General features: G+C 40.4%; 1 long non-coding RNA gene across 1 annotated transcript; it reads right to left on the reverse strand.

Moving 5' to 3' along the window:
• Positions 1-16,054: 16,054 nt before the first annotated feature.
• Positions 16,055-16,364, reverse strand: LOC124197397. Its single transcript, XR_006876121.1, has 3 exons — positions 16,275-16,364; positions 16,169-16,212; positions 16,055-16,102 (listed from the first exon to the last, which is right to left on the reverse strand). It is a non-coding gene; the product is annotated as an uncharacterized LOC124197397 (long non-coding RNA).
• Between the last annotated feature and the right edge of the window lie 1,592 nt (positions 16,365-17,956).

Genomic DNA, 17,956 nt, shown 5'->3' on the forward strand with positions numbered 1-17,956 from the left:
CAGTCTCAGCCAATCTTCAGGCGATGACAACGATTATTTTAATAGAAAGTCAAAGGACAAAAAGGACAGTTATATAATATGATTACTTTAATGATCTGTAAGGACAACCTTCCCCTTACAAATTTAAAACAAGAGGGTTTTCGGAATTTAATGGCCACTGCAGTTCCAGATTATCAGCTTCCGAACAAATTTTTACGAACGAATGCGAGACACATTCATTCCACATCTTTATGAGGAAGTTGCAACAACAGTTACCAGGAGAGGTGATTGGGACCAGGCCAGAGAAGTCTTGCCTCGTCCTCTGCTTGTTCGGAAATGATTGTGGTCTTCGAATGCAATGGAAGGATTCTTTGGTGTATCATGTTCTGCGGTGACTTGTGACCATGAACCCTTTACAGCATTCCTCTACTTCCCTGAGATACCAAAGAATCATACGTCAGCTTGTCTTTGCGGGATACGAGTTGGTGATTGAGGATTGGGAAATCAATAAGAAGGTAAAGTTTAAGAAATTTATTCGTTTGGCTAACGAATGAATTAATTCTTACTTATTCCGTTTTTTCACTTTATGTGATTTGGTGTGTTACTGACAATGACCGTAACATGAAAACTGCTTTAAGGCCTAACTTTTGAACATTTGTGAACGAGACGGAAGAGGTCCAAGCGGAGTTAATAGAAATAGAAATTGAGGCGGGAATAGACGTTCCAAACTATCTACTAGTCCCCGAGTTTGCTGAATTAATTGAAGATACAGACAACGACGACATAGAAAACAATGCTTCGGATTCCAAAGATCATGTATTTAATCTGGATTTAGAATCCTTAATCAACGAGAACACTTTGAAGTATAATGAAACAGAATACTTCTGCTTCTTATCGTGCAAGATTTTTGAGCTACCATGTTCAATTAGCCATCAGCAAAGACGACTTTTAGTCCTTTAGGTCAGTTTTTGAAACTTTTCATTAATACTATCTCTAATTATAAATTTATTTTATTTAGAAAGTTGCCAAAGGATTATTGAATCTTCTAGGGAAGATTGTTGGAGGTATGAGGAGGAGTTTCGTGGACACGAAGACGTGAATGGATTGTGTTGGTTTCAAAATTCCAATGTTAAACCAAACCAGCTGGAGGTCGCAGTATGGGATGATAAAAGAATCATTGGAAGCCATAGAAAAGGATCTAAACATACAATCGATGGTTCTCTTATTACACCCATGCAAATCAAGTGTTTGCAAGAGCTCGTCATTCTACTTGGACAACGGATGCATTTAAGAAAGAAAATAAAACGATCGGACTAGTTAAAAAGTTCTACCTGGATCTAGTTAACAAATGTAACCTGGATCCTGAAGTAAATTCTGATGCTCGATCCATCATATCGTGTAAAACGGTGGCTGAAGCCCTTCAAAAATCCCTGAAGGCTAGATTGTATTACATTCTGTCGAATGATTCGCTCTATTTAATTGGTAAACTTTTTACTGGGATTGCTTGAAATGTTTCATTTAATTTTCAAACATTTTAAATGTTTTATCATTGAATCGATATTAGTCTTTTGCTTCAAGACATCGTTCATCAAAGCAGGGAGCTGTGGTAAAACGTAAATTTATTACGCATAAATGGAATCTTAAATAAAGATAATAACCATAGTAAAATTGGAACACTGAGGAAATAGTACGTCGTCTGCTCAGTTATTGCCAGATCTGATAAAATCAATAAAACAATATTTTTCAAAAAATCAAAATTTCTAAAACTAAAGGGTATTTAGACAAAATGTAAGCGAAAGTATTTTTTTTTTAAACTTTAATATAATAATATGGAGAAAGAAAAAATTGTGTTGTTTTTTTATTAACTTGTGGTGGGTTTTGCACAACTTGCACAACTTTTGCAACAAACTTTTCCTAAAAACTGAAAACGCAACCCACGAAAACTCGATCAGTAAGTGATAAATTGGCAAAAGTGCAGCAAAAGTTTGTTCTCCAGATCAACTTGCGCCTGTAAACATAATCTTTTGCCTTAAATGAATCCAAATCATAATTTGTGCTTTTGCAAGAATAGCAAAACCCCCTCGTTCTCTACTTTTGCTCTTCTTTTTTGTGTTCCCGTGTCATTTATAGTTAAAGTAAAATTATTAATTGTCTACTAAAGATCATAATTTCTGTTGAATAGTGTACGACCCCTAAACAATAATAAAACAGACTTAATGATAGCTCGGGTAGGTATGACTTTGTTAGATCGTCAATCTCTTTGAAAATGACTATGTCATATTGTCAATCTCTATGCAAACTTTTCTTTCTATTCTTTACTTCCACCATTTCTGTACAATTGGAAATACATATTAGGCCCACATTCTTTGAGATACACATGGAAGCTAAATACGTGCTCAGCCTTGGGTGAGTAAACACTTTGGTAAGGGATCAAGTGTTGGGTTCAACCTCCCCGTCGGCATGTTGAAAATCTAGAAGAATTACTCCAAAGGCAATGTGACATGAGGTTTTTCTAGCGAAAAGCGACATGAACATTCTTTCTGGCGGGCCCTTGGCAATTATAGTAGAGGGAGAACTTTTCTCATTTTTTTACTGTAGGGCGTCTGTTTGATTGTTGTGTATTTACGACGAGAATTATCTGTTGACATTTTTCTGTTAAGTCTTTGGCTTGTTGCTTTATCTGACTGCTTTTTAATCAAATTTTCTTTTTACTTTTTCAATTCAAGAACATGCAGAAATTTGTTGTTGTCGTCCTATAGGTTTGTGTATCGCTGTGCATCCTTGACGGCAGCTAAAATTGGCTTTGATGTCGATTTTGTGTGAGAATGAGTTTAAATTGAATGGCCGGATCGAAGGCCATGGAGGCAGGTTGATTGAAGTTATCTTTTTTTGTGGTATCAGTTGGAGTTTTGGACAGATTTTTCCCATGTAGTTTTGAGGAGTGAGGTTTGTTCGCCAAGAGAAAGCTAGTTTTTAAATATTTTATAACATTTTCTGGCGGGAAAGGGTCTTTATCGTGGCTATAGTTTGTCACCTGTTATGTTGCCGCGGCGATCCCAGAGGGACTGGGATTCAAGTATATGCTAGTGGAGGAACCGCTTTACTTGGCAGCCCAGTAGGTTCCTTATTTTGGCGATACAGCAGTTGGTTGGCTTATTGGGTGAGGCGATGTCTTTGATGGTGGAGCTAGAGTTCGCGAAGAGGTGGATACCAGTGGTTGGTGATTCAGAAGAATACATAGACGACAGAGCCTTTCGAATACCGTGCAGTTCGGCCGAAAAGATGCTGGATCCTGGTTTTATGCGCCAGGATTCAGATAAGTTGAGGTCAGGAATGCCGACGGCACGGGTGGAATTGGGAGGTATTTTGATAACCAAGCCGTCAGTGTAGATAAGAGTATCTGGAATCGTAGAGAATCTTTACCGGCAAGTATATGATAGATTTGGGGCATTGTGATTAAGATTATCTCCTGTTCTCCAGAAACCAGATTAGTTCCATTATCACTGGTACAGACAAAGGGGACACATCGACCGTCTGTGAACTGAGAGAAGGCCATCATAAATTAAGGCGAGGTTTGAAATCAAGAATAATCTTGAAGGCCAGTTGACTGTCGGAGCACAAGGCGATCGTGTTTATTATTATTTCGTGTCTAGCCATTCGTCTTCCGTCGTAATCCAGCCGTTGTTTTTGTTAACAAAAATAGCAAAAGAAGATCTTCATACATAAATAGCTTTTGAATGAGACGTAAAGAACACAGAATAAATCCAAATGAACTTTGTTTCTTTAACTATCTTTACCAGGTATCAGTTCAGCACACAAATTTCAATAAAGACGATACCGTTCATGTTTGGTGTTGAGTATACTAAATGAAAGACTAAAAACTAGATTATGGATTTATTCATGTTACAAATTACAGATAAGGAAACATGCCACATCAGATAAAGATGTGGCAAGAAACAAAAAGTGAACCCGTAGAAAAAGTTTAGCTTAGCCGATAGCGCGACTGCCTGGTGCAAACTGGTTCGAAGCATTCCAAGCACAGCAAACATTTCATGTTTGCTGTGTTTGGAATAACCTTGACGAAAGCATAAATATTAACAAATTAACTGATTATATATTATTATTATGAAATAAATATAGCATATATGTTTCATTTGAATTCCTTATATGAAAAAAAAATATATTTATACTTTAATATTGAATTTTTTATTTCAAGATCAACACTGGCCGCCGTCACTTGAAAATATTTATGTATGCTGTTTGGAAATAAAAAGACGAGTTACAATTATGTTCAGTGCTGCAGTTTATTATATTTATGCATTTTTATAATAAACACGTCGTGCGAATACAGGCTTTTTTCTATCTAATTCTATCTAATCTATTATAACATTATGAAATCCAACTAGGCATTGTTTAATAATATCATAAACGAAATGCGCCACTACATCATCCGACAGTCCTTTAAGCTTTGTCGTTTGGCCATCATGTTGAGAATAACCCTGGGGAGCGAGTTCTACCTTTGAAACTGACCCTAAAGTTCGGCCCATGACAACCACAGAGTATCTAGTCATATGCATCAATTCAATAACAAGGTTTTATCACTTCATTATTTCTTCATTATCTTGCATCTCCCCGTTTCTACATTTGAATTCTTTTTGACCAATCTCGTTTTGACATATCTGCTAAGAGAGTTCCATTTTCCTCGTCCGAAATTTTCTTTATCTTTCCCATGATTAATACCTACACTTTTCTTTTATAACTCAAATTTTTTTGGGATTTTGAAAAACTTAAAGTGTCTAATTATTAATTTATAAGACAGAACTAATAACTGAAAACTAATATTTCAATCTTATCTCATTTCCTAGTGGGACTCCCAGATTGTGTGTACAACAACGAGGAAGAACAGTGGGCTCATGCCACTGGGTTAATTCACGAGACCGCAGGTCATTTTGCAGAGGTCCAAGACAGGAAAGCTGCCTGGGATCTCCTGGCAAAGTGTTTCCCAATCCAGTTTTTCGATTTGTTGAACATTCCGGCCCCGTACACCCTTCAAAGGAGACAGGGCAAAGAGACAAACAAGGCTCGGTTGGTCCAGAACTTGCCCGAGGAAGCCCAGCGTGAGCTCAAAGAGTGCGAGGAAACATTAAAAGTGCACTCAGACATAGTGGAAGCACATAAAGCGGTGGCAAGGATCGCATCAAAGCGCAAAGCCTTGATCTTCTCTGAGGCGGAGCTCACGGCGAAGGAGACAAAGCTTGAGAAAGAGCGCCAGGCTCTCAATCTCAAACGCCGTAGAACGGAGGCTGAAGCCTGTGCTGTCCAGATTAATCACGTAGCTGATAGGCAGGAGATCCCACGAGCCCACGCAGGGGTAAGTGGTTCAACATGGCAGATCTCCGAGCCTCTGGTCACGGCAAGGCAGGAGCTGCTCAGTAAAGCGTACAGCTCAGAACCGCCCAGAGCGAGGCAAGGATTGGGGTCAGCAGGCGCCAATCCGGACAAGGGCAAGCAGCTGAGAGCCCCTGTAGGCATCAGCCCGTTGCTCAAGCAAGTGTCGGAGAAACTAGCATCAGCCACTGGGGTTAACGTTGTGCCCGTCGAGGATTTCCCGGTAACGGACGTTCCAAAACGGCGCACACGAGTGAGCAGAGTAGTTCCACCGGCACAGTCAGTAATTGACGGCCTGTGGGTGCCAAATAGAGGTACTATCCGACCACAGGTGCCTCAGGAGAGGTTCGACCTATCTCTACCACCGTTCACCATAGAAGGAAAGACCCTCCACCCAGTAGTGGAGAGGATCGACAAAGCAGTGATAGTTCAGCTCACAGAGCACGGATTGCTCACGCCTCGTCGAGAGGTAGATTTGGAGCCCCAGGCCTCCACGTCACAGAAAGCGGAACCCGCTCAGGCCAAAGGTAAACAGGTCATAGTTCTCTTATTACAGAGTTACTAATCATTTCTCTCTTTAGGGAAAGTGGTGCGCCCAACATCCTCCATCGGACCTCTAACTGAACCGGCCTCAGAGACGGACACTGATGACATCATCATTGAATTACTAAAGCTCACGACTCCTAAAAAAGTCAAAATTAAAAAAGAGCCAAAGCCAAAAAAGACCGTCAAGGTACGCAAAGTTAAAACCCGGGTTACTTCAACCCGACGCACGAAAAAGACACCAAAGACCCCGTCATTGGTAGACTCCGAGGACGATCTGTTCGGATCGGTAAGTGAGGACGAGACCACTTTGCTGGCATCACCCAAATCCGGTCCGAGTACCTTACCGACTCCCGAGCCGACACCTGAGCCAACTCCAGAGCCGATAGAAGTGGATCCAGTTGAACTGGAAATCCACCCAACTCAGGCGGAGTTATTCGGTCAAGACGCCGAAAGAATCAATTTCGATCAAATATAATTTCCCCATTGTTACTTTCAGCCATACCCGATCCAGAAAATCAATTGTTTGTTGTGAGGCCTCACTCACTCATTCCCGCTCGCTCAATCCAATTCTATTGTACCTACACTCAGCCATACTTGATCTAGAAATTTCACTGTTGTTACTTTGTTAAGGGTCTTACCCACTCATTCTGTTCTTTACGCCGACTGAAAGTCACACTCGGCGAATAAAACCAAGTTTGCATATCAACTATAGTCTATTTTTTCTTTTCATCATGGTGGTAAAAGGTAAAGCCAATACAAGCAGAGGTAGAAGTGCAGACCCGGTCACACCATCGCCATCGGTGCGTGGCCGGGCTCGAACAGCCGAAGCCACAGAGGCTAGGCGGGCGGAACTGATACCCGCAGCAGCTGGGACACGACTGTTAGACTCGAGCTCAAGCCCGAGCTCAAGCTCGAGCTCTAATCCAAGTCCCACACACCCACCAAACCCACCGGTGGAGTCGGAAGGGGCAACAGCCATGCCAGAGTTACAGAACGGGCAAAGATTAGGTTCTCCAGATCTCCCATCACCTAACTTAGACGGTAGCACAGACCTAACCCAACCACTGATGGAGAAGGTCAGACACAAGGTTAGGATGTGCAATCAAAGAATTGCCGATCTGACAGATCACGTCAATAATACGGATGGGCAAATTACACAAGTAAACGCCATCCTAAGGGAACAATCCCAGACTCTGATAACTTTGACAGACGCTATGCCGGCTATCCAAGAAGGCGTAGCAACCTTAAGGCTGACTATCCAAGAGGATGTCACCACAAAACTCAGAAACTCGGAAGAGGCTTTTAGAGGAACAATAACCGTGCTAAGACGGGAAACTAACACTGCCCTAGCCACCGAGGCAACTCGCCTTAGAGAGGCACACAGGATAACCGCTGCTCAAGTAATTCAAGTAATTCTACCGCCGCGAGAACGGTCTTAACTGTTCGTCTTACCCGGTCTGATTCCTTTATCTAACCGGTCTCTTTTCCATTCTTATTTGTATTTGCAGATGAATACGGAGCCAAGGGTTGACACTCAACCTATTACCACTAGACGCCGACAACCTTGTCGATCTATCAACAGTGAGTATTAGTTACGGCTAGACACCGTCATACGGTACTAGTTCATTGAACCACCCGGGAGAAATCCCGGTAGAATTTTCCTCCGTCTAAGGAAATATTCCGCTACTCAAGTAAAGGTAGAATATCTATTTCTCTCCATTCTACCGCAATCCAATCCTTCGAAAGGGAAATAGAATCTACTCAGTTATCCCTAATTGAAAGGCACAAATACCATCGCAAATACTGAGGAAAATAAGGAACAAATAGATCTATTTAATCGTTTCGAAAACGATAAGCAGTAACATCCCCCCCTTATGACGAAAAAAATTCAACTAATTCAATATAATTCCTTTTTATTTCTTTATTTTTATCTACGACAGAACTAACTTCTGACGACGCTGTCAACTCATTAACTGAACAGCAGGATTGGCTGGATTGCATGGGGAATAAACAGCATTTACCGATGTTGCCAAATATGAATATCAGAGCATGAGATTTAATATCTACACATTCGGCAACGTTGCCTTTGTTGAGCGGGATTGGACATGGGGAGCATCCATGGTCGCGTCCAAAGTAGAAAATAAATAAGGTAGTAAGCTTTTGTGTATGTTTAGACAGCTGAGTTAGCTAGCTCCCAGTTCGTCACGTGACGATTTCAGCATATGTCATTGGCCAACTTTAAAAATTATTGGGCCATAATTAATAAAACTTGGTAGCTGGGGCAAGAGGCAAAGAAAATCTTTTAAAGAACTTTTCGTTTCTTTGTTCCTCCCCCTTTTCCTATGGTACGTAACCTACCCTACTTATTTTTCTCCCTTTGTGGTTAGCTTGAATATGTTTTCATAAATGCTTTCATAGATGCCGGTCTGTTCGAAAAACCGGCGATGTTTGATTAAGCTTAATTTTAATTTCTTTGAAGGTAGATTTGCGTCTTTGTCATCTAATATGAGAAAGTTGAAAAGGTAATCCATGACCTCAGAGTTTTTAACTGATGACGAGTAAAATAGGGGAACAGTATTGATTGTTTTGTCAGTTTGGCAACGTCTATTAATTTTGGTGGGTAAAATCAGAAAATCCCGCAAATAATCGATTGGTAGCGTTTGACTAATAGAATTGCATGAATTCAGTGTAACTTGCTGTCTATAGGTAAATCTAAGCTAACCAACCTATCTTCTTTTTTACTTTGGACGCAACCCAGTCGGTATTCGATCGAATTAGTTTTTGATCAGCTGCTCGAATTAGTTTACAGTTTACGGTATTGCTACTTGCCGAATTGATCACTTTTGCTCGAGTTTTGAAAAAAAAAATATTTTTTTGCTTATTTTGCTAGTTTTCGTTGATATAGTTTTACTTTAAGATTGGGCGTAAAGGTTTCCTGTGGAATGGATCATGAGTTTTAACACTATGATAAATTTAATTTTTGTTTAGTACACAGGTAGGGGAGTCTGGAGTATGCCGGGACATCGGGTCAAGAGGGACAGTAGGGGGAAAATAGTAGATTTAAATAAAATAAAAAATTGTTTTAGTATGTAATTTAGATGCATACAATCTACTTTGGCGTGTGATTTGGTTGAGTTTTGTGAATAACTGTATCAGTTAAAAAACTATATCAAACTAAAAAAAAAGTTTTTCAGTTAATTTTGTCTCCACCATTTTATTTTTCCATAAAAAAATAATCGCACATAGCATGTAAATTAAATATGGGAATGAAGTCAATCATTTCTTGTTCGTTAGAAAAAAAATAGGATTTTCGATTGATTACTTTAGATAATATTAACGTTTAAAAAAACTGTCTTTATCGGAAAATCAGGACAGCTATTTTTACTAAAATGAGACAGTTAGGGCCAATCAGCGTACAGCGTTTTGAAAAGGCTGTACTCAAAATAGATTTCCCAGACATTGCAACGCATTATTTTCTACTGGTTCATAAGGGTTTTTTTATAAATAAGAAAATATTGTCATAACACAATAATCAAATTAGCATTTATTAAGAGTCCATGCAGTGGGACGCTATTTCAATTTTTACAAAAATTTTAATGATTTTTAAGCCGTAAACGGAAGACGTCCCTCACCACCCACCCTAGTGTTCTCACTTACCCCTCAAAATAGTATTCTCCCACAAATCTGAGAAAAGTTTGAAGGTCTTACATGGGAAAACGATTTATTATCTATCTATATAATAATTATGGGGGGGTACATTACAGTATGGAATAGATAAAAACCAAATAATAAACAAATGTAATGATTAGTTTGGGAGGTATACGGGTAAAACGAAAACCGTCCCGGCTTACTCCAGTCTCCCCTACTATTTAATTTTGAAATATATGGTAAGGCTAGTTGAAAGTGAAAGTTGAACATACACACAATGCTGAGTATCACACAACCTTTTTTGTTTACCATTTCAATAAATTTATGCAATTTTAAACTTTAATTTGTGTCGTAATTGTCAATTTTCTAAACTAAATCGACACATTTTGGAAGCAATTCTGATCCTTTGACATTATAAGCGAAAATACATTGTAAATTTTCGTAATAAACTATTTCTCACACTTGGAGTCGAACTTTGATGCTCTCATCTTGGAATACATATTACGATGAATGAAGTCCTAACCAGCTCACCCAGTCAGATGTAAAAACTTATGTAAGTTGGCACATATTGTCGTCGTGTCCTTACAAACAAAATAATTTGTTCAAAGAACTTTGGCAATGCTGAATGTGTTTAAATCTTGAGGTGGTTTCACTTTCGACTTAACTTTCAGCAACGTCATTAGTTTGTAGACATCACGTGACCAAAATTCATTCGATCGCATACCGACTGGACGCACCCATGGTCTTATACTCAGCATTCAGAACAGGACTCTTCGACATATATTGGCCATGAATTTTTTCGGGGGTATCGGAATAAGCGTGAAAATTTTATATTGGGAACAACTCAGGGTCTCTCTGGTTTTGTATATGTAAGTGTGAGAGAGAGAAAACCAGTCTGATTAAAACATATGCCATAACAAAAACACCATAAGCTTTCACACAATCTATGGATACGTCTTAAACTCAGTATTAGCCTTACTAACACTGCTACATTTCCGGGTTGTAAAAAAGCGAACCGAGCAACGTTTTCCTTATTAAGATTTCCGGCTCTTCCCTAGGAAGACAGGTTTTTCAATATCAAAAAAAGAAAGGTATAGGGTTGTAGAGCTCGTTACGCTGATCATTTTTAACAAAGAGTTTATGGTGTGCAAATGAGTGGAAGTGCCCGTAAAACGCGTTCAAAGTTTTGAGTTTTTTGGAGCTGACGCGCTGCCCAAGCCGGGCAGAAAAGGGGGGTCGAGCGAAGGGTGGCGCGTACCCATGGGAGAGGGGTTTACCTGGGCCATACTATACTGACCCATGTTTCTCCATTGGTTATCATATCACTGGTGGTCTAATGGTCAGCATTCCGGGTTGATAAGTAGAAGGATTAAGGATCGAATCTCAATCAAGTCGAAAAAGAAATTTCAGATAGAAATTTTTAAGCTTTAAAAAGACAATAGCACCTGTCACTGCTCTATCATGCGAACACATTTTGCATTGCATAAGTCAATGTCTAAGCTAATGGACGGCTAGCTACTGTACGGCTCATGCTTTCCTCAACGTCAGTCTATTGGTCAACGGTAGTCTATTGTCTATTGTATTGTCTATTTTCTATTGTCTATTGTAACAGTTAACGGTAGTATATTGGTCAGCAACCCGGGTTAATGTGTTAAAGGCCCGAGGTTCGAATCTCGGTCAAGTAAGTTAGGAAAACTAACTTCAATTTTTGAAAAATTTAATTTGAAAAGCTTCCGGAGTTAGTGGAATGGTAGGTATATTCCACTTCGATTAACTCTGGTGTCATGGTAACTCATGGTAACTCATCTGCATGGTGTATCATGCATCATGGTAACTCTTCACGACCGCGAAAATATCGTGATGACTGTGGAGACGATAAAGGAAGAAGCTAGATGTGACGAAGAACTTCAAAAATGATTATAATCCAAAATTTTTGAAATGTTCGACCACCGATCTTCCACTTCCTTTAACTCCAAAAGCTTTTTAAGCGAGTTTTTAACAAGCCGTCTACGACTCAAAGAGATTGTTTTGGGGGGTTTTCGATTTTGCGGAAATCATCGCTGGGGGTTCTAAAAATAAAAACAAATATGGGTTTTGTGTGAAATTTTTCGCTAAGTCGATTAGTAAAAATCGCAAGCGCCTAGCTTTTTTAGTTTAGGAGATATTTGAAAAAAATACTGAGAGGAGGTAAACGAAATTTTGACTCTTTTCATGTTTTTGTGCAGCAGTTTTCTCGTCAACTGCTGCACCTAAAAATATTCTAATTTTTGAAAAATGATGGGATAGCCCACCTCTTCAAACTATTTTCAAGTTTTTCGATACTCGGCTCAGAAGACGAGATATTAAGGATTGAAATTTTGGAAAAAATTCGTAAAAATTTCTTCGTTTTTTGGCCGTGCTGGGCTTCATCCCATAAGCCACCTAGCACTCGTGAAAACAACATTTTCCTATCTTTGGACCTATCTGTCGTCATCCAGCTCATGAGTACTACTATCGAGTGTAGCCATGAACTGGATGACGACGGATGGGTCCCGAGAGCAATTGTACTTAGGTTTGGGGGGATTCAAATTGTAACATCCATTGAGGACATTTTTAACGAGTGGGTGAATCCCAATTGGGTGACCGTCTATGGGAGGTAGAGTCTTTGATAACATAGACCTATGGACATTAAAGCGAACTATAAGATCTTCCCTCCCGGTACAACCCCGCTATAAACTCTAATGCTGACGCTATAGGGACCGACAGGGGATTCTCGTTCCGTCGAGAACACCAATAAACCCAATTTCTCAACGCCGATTCATACGTCGAGTATGTTGAGGCACGGTTTCCGGCCAAAAGTAGGCAGACCAAAGATTCTGAAAATCCCTCCCTTCGGAAATCTTGCCGGATAACTTCCACGCGGCTTACTGGAGGGAGCCGGTGTGAAGCAGTGGATGGGCTAGCCTGTCGCTGATACCAGCAGATTGTGAGATGAGTGGAGGAGAAGCGGCACATCGCATGCCAACTCCAGGAGAATTGGGAACCACGGTTGAGCTGGCCAGACTGGACAAATGAGAACCAAATTAGCCTTTTCTCTCCTGAGCTTTTCTAGGCATTTAGATATTAAGGAAAAGGTGGGAAATGCATAGCCGGCATGATTGGACCCATTCAATGAGAAGGCATTAACCACGCTCGCGCCCGGTTGTGGACGCCAAGATACAAAAGACGGAAGCTGCGCGTTCCAGTGAGAACTGAAAAGGTCAATGTCAGACGTCCAAACGCAACTCAAATTCCTGAAGACCGAGCGATCCAATAACCAATCGCTGGAATCGCACTCAGAACGTGACTCTCTATCGGCTTCCACATTCATTACTCCGGGAAGGTGGACAGCTTCTATTGAGATATTTCGCATCTCACAGAATTCGGTTAATTTCTTAGCTGTGGTCGTCGATTCGCTTGACCTGGTTCCCCCTCCCATGTTTATGTAACACACGGCCGTTGAGTTGTCAAGGTACATTCGAATGGAAAGGCCCTGCGCTTCCCCGGCGAATGATTGTAAAGCGTAGAGAGCTCCAGTGAGCTCCTACTGATTAATATGTAAGGAAGTCTGTGCAGTTTTCCAAGGACCGCGTGTCGCAACGCCATCACAAACTGCACCCCAGGCGGACATAGACGCATCTGAACAAATCTCAATGTCAGGGATTTTTGGGAAAAAATCTTTGCCATTCAACGCGCTCAGATTTGATACCCATCACTCCAAATCTAGTACTGAACCATAAGAGAGAGTACATTTAACATTCAGGTCGCCTCCCACCCTCTTTGACTCTGTAATATAGAAGTTTTGCATACTTCTGTAATGGGATTGTGCGAAGGGAATTGTTGGAATAGCCCATGTAAAGTTCCCGAGAATAGACGCAACCTTGCGTAATGAAACCTCACCGTCGGCTTATGCTTTTTTACACATGTCCATCACATCTTGCACCTTGGCGGCGGGTAATGAAAAGGACAGTCTTTCTGAATCTACAATCATCCCTAGATATTCGATACATTTTGAGGGAATGGTGGTGGACTTGTCCCAATTGATAAGGAAACCTAAAGATTCTAAAATGCCTAGAGTGGTTTTTAAATCGGCGCGCAACCCCATCTCAGTCTCATTCATAATCAGGAAATCGTCAAGGTAGAGTACTAGTCTGATCCCTCTTTTCCTCAAAAAGGCAACGACAACTTTCAAAAGCTTTGTGAAGATTCTAGGGGCTGGGGCAAGACCAAAGGCCATGCATTTAAACTGAAAAACACGCCCTTCCCACTGAAAACGTAGATATCTTTGGAGGGAGTTATGAACAGGCACGGTCAAATACGCGTCTTTGAGATCTAATTTTATAAACCAGTCCCCTTTTCTAACTAAAAAACGGACAGTTTCTAAATTTTCCATCTTAAAGTGCTCATAAACAATAAATTTGTTGAGCGGTTTAAGATTGACGATTTGCCTATGCCCTCCCGTCTTTTTTGGTACACAAAAGAAAGAACAGACAAAACCGGCCGATCCATCCGTGCTTTCCTAAATTGCCCCTTTTTTAAAAAGACTTTCTACTTCCGTCTTACACACATATTGCATTTCCTCAGACATGGAAACGTCACGAGGTGATGAGCGTTGCAAAGGTTCGGAAATAAAATTGATTCTAAGACCCTCCGCTACTGTGTCTAAAACCCAGGGGTCGTCAGTCACCGCTAGCCAATGATCAGCGAACGAGCTCAATCTGGCACCGACTTTGATGTCTATTGAAGATGTTACATTTATAAATGGGCGAGATAACTCATACCTTCTTGGGTTGGGATTCCCGCGTCCACGACCGCCTCTGGGATCGTCACCTCATCTCCGTCCTCTCGGTCTACCAACACGATAAAAATGTGGCACGCCGTAGTGAGTATGGCGTGTTGGCGGAGGTATCTGTTGGTCACGTCTGGTCGACCGAACTGGATTCCTTCGGTCTGTGGCAGCCACCGCCTTGTCTCTTCTAGCTAGCGTCTCGTCTTGATTGGCCTCGGTCAGCATCTTTTCAAGGAAACGGCCGGTGAAAAGGAGCTCGCGGGCCTCCTTACCGGTTGCAAAGCAGTTGTCATCTTTCAGCAGATAATCAACTCTGGTGTCCGTGAAGTGTACGACGGACTCCCGGCGTTTCTTGGAGATGTGGGCGAACGCACGGCTCCACTGCTGCAGGGCCGCCTGGACTGAGCGACGCAAACTACTTGCCGTGGCTTCTTCCAACGTTGCGAGCCGTGAATAAAGGTCGATCAACGGGAGACCGATGTCCATAATTTTGAGCTGGGTTCGAACTAACGCTTCTTTCCTAGCACTGACCGATTTAAGAACGCCTTTATCGTTGGACCAACGGCTCATCCATGCGTCTAGCTTGGGAGGCATAAGAGAAAAGTCCGTAACCTCATACGCTAACGGAAATTCTTTAGAATTTAACTTCGACTGCTCAGTTGAAACGCCAACCGATAAAAGTGACGCTATTTCCTCGCAGATCGCTTTGGGTACTGGACGGGACGCTGGTGGGGACGGGACGGCAACCACTTTTATTTCTTGTCTGGGTTCAACACTCTGGCCTGCGTTAGATGGGCCTGCTGTTGCCTGAGCCCCTTCCAAGACGGTCGGTACACCGCTTGCCGTCGCTATTTTTCTGACGGGTAACGATGGCTCCTCAGTGGCAAAACGGACGCTACTCTGTGGCCGCCAAGGGCGACCATGATCAATTTTTCCCTCTTCGTCTTCGTATTCTGCCCCGTCGTCATCTCTTGGCGTATCTTCATAAAATTCATCTTCTGGCACGAATTCACTATGAGTCGGGTAAGACCGGGGATCCTGCTCGCACTCGAAATAAGCGCCGTACGTTCTGGCGTGATCACGAACGTAAGGATCTTGAATTGGTGGTTGGATTTGATAGATGGGACGGTCAAATCTCTCTCTTTCGTCTGGGACGTAACGATTGAGGTCAAAGAACACACGGGAATTATTCCAACTTTCTGCTTCACGAATAAGCCCATTTGTTAACCTGTCGACGCGAACGTGTTCGACACGTGGATTCCTTGGGGCGCGAGGGAAATTTTGCGACGACATCCCCGTATAAGAGCTAGAAAAAGTCTGATGAAAAAGGGGCGTTGTATGTAGCGAGGAAAAAGAGCTTTAAAGAGCTAAATATATCGTCTACACCCTTAGGGTCGAAAGTAGTTACTTTCGTTGTATAACTAGTCGTATTTACCTACAAGTTGGCACATTGTGATCGTCAATCAGAAAATTTGCAACTCTGCCATGAAAATAGGACGGACTGTAGCTATGCTCACTGCATAAATTGTAAACCTTGTAGTTATTTGGATATGTTGTGTCCAAAAGTCGGACGACTTCCTATTGAAGAACATCAGTGTGTAATTGTTGAAAAATTAAAATATTTAATAACTCCGCAATTAGACACAACCACAGTATGTTTTGACATACAGACATTGGGTTCCGATAAAAAGGACATTTTTCCTGAAGATGGGAAGCTCATCGCAATGATTTTATCTGTAATGAAAACTTTTCATGAACAGAACTTAAATAATCATATATTTCCAAACTCATTGGAGTTACCTGTGACATATGTTAAATCTAAATCAAATCCGTCGTACTGGTATCTTTACTCGGAATAATAAGCGTGAATCAATGAGCCAATTAATTTTCGATTCGCGTGTCTTACCTGCGCTTGTTTCTAGAGACCATTAGCCTAGCAGCATTGGCCAAGCGCCTCTGCATAGTAAAAATTCTGAATACGCGCACGATTCTGAACAGACGGAACAATCTAGCGGTTTGCATTAAATGAAAGTACGTAAAATCTTAAAATTATTGGTCAAACTTGTCAAAATGTCCGAGCAATGTTCTATCAGCAATTGCATTTGCATATCAGCAGCCCCCCACCAATCAAAAGCTCAATTATGTCACTGTTTACATCAATTGCAGTTCGAGCAAAACCAGCTTTTAATAAGGCACACAATGTCTGAAAAAGATGATGAAAGATATCATCTGTAGTTAACATTATTTTAAAATGACAATGAATGAGCCACTCGTATCTGATGGTCATGTCCTAGCATAGAGATACATTTGGAAAACAAGGTATTTAAGTTCTCTTTCAATATTAGCAACTATTCAGTGTTGAGCTATCAGCTCTGCTTTTCCACTAGACTGATCTCCCTATCACAGCAAAAATAATATTTCAAAAAAATTAATTAAGTAGTCAATAACACAACACTGACAACACAAGTTTAATTTGTTACGTTTATCATATAAGTACTCATACGAAAAAAAGCTTCATAAATTTGGACAATTTTTTCTTTCAGTTGTTTTTTGGAACCCGAAGTGCTCCTTTTTCTGGTAGACATTAATAAATATGCTGCAAGATTTCAAGTGAACATTTTGTTTCTAAATTTGAAATGTACATTCGGAAAGTCTCCAGACGATCCAGAACGTACCTCGGTTCTTTGGGTCTTTTTTTTTTGGGGGGGGGAGAAGTTTGACAGCTCCCAGTCTTTACTGTCTACTCTAGGGAGTCACCGCTTACAACACATGCTGTGAAAAACAAATTTAAATTACAAAAATTCAACAAAAATTACAAATTCAAAATCAAAAAACAAATTCAACACATGCTACATGCTCTCAATACACTGGACACACGCAATACACGTTGGCAATGTAGCGCTGATTTTAATATATTGTATAAATATTTTCAATATTATGTTGCAATGCCAGATTAATTTATAAAATTTATTAAAAAAATTTATTTGATGCCAAATTAATTTATCAAATTAATTTAATGCCACATTAATTTATTTAATTAATTTAAAAAATTAATTTTATAAATTAATCTGGCAACGATGTGTTTCCAGAGGTTCCCTTTTTCTAGATTCTTCTTTCTCATTCAGAGACTAGCCTCCTTCTGGAATAGTCGCCATTGCACAGTACTAAGCAGTATTTTTCATTTTTCAATTTTCAGTAGCCGCGATATCGATCAGCTGTTTATTTACTCAAAGTATAGTGTGTCAGTTTAGACTGTGAGTCAGTAATTTTAAATTATTGAGTCGCAAATGTTAAAGATTCTTTCTCATTCAGATAGTCTCCTAGCTTTTAAAAAGTTTCGCCACTGAAACTATGATATATGATATTCATATATCAAATGATATATGATATTCACAGTTCACTGTTGTTATTTGTTTTAAATTTTGTTATTTGTTTTAAATTCTATAACCAGGAGGGGGGAGGGGAATATTCAACATGTTTATAACCTTGTTATGTTTGGGTTTGTTGATAGCTGTTGTTTTTTTAATGTCAATAAATTTTAGATTATGTACAAAATTTGCATTATTTTATCCAATTGGGCCTGGGTTT

Source organism: Daphnia pulex, chromosome 7 (assembly GCF_021134715.1).
Source record: "Daphnia pulex isolate KAP4 chromosome 7, ASM2113471v1".
Lineage (NCBI taxonomy): Eukaryota > Metazoa > Arthropoda > Branchiopoda > Diplostraca > Daphniidae > Daphnia > Daphnia pulex.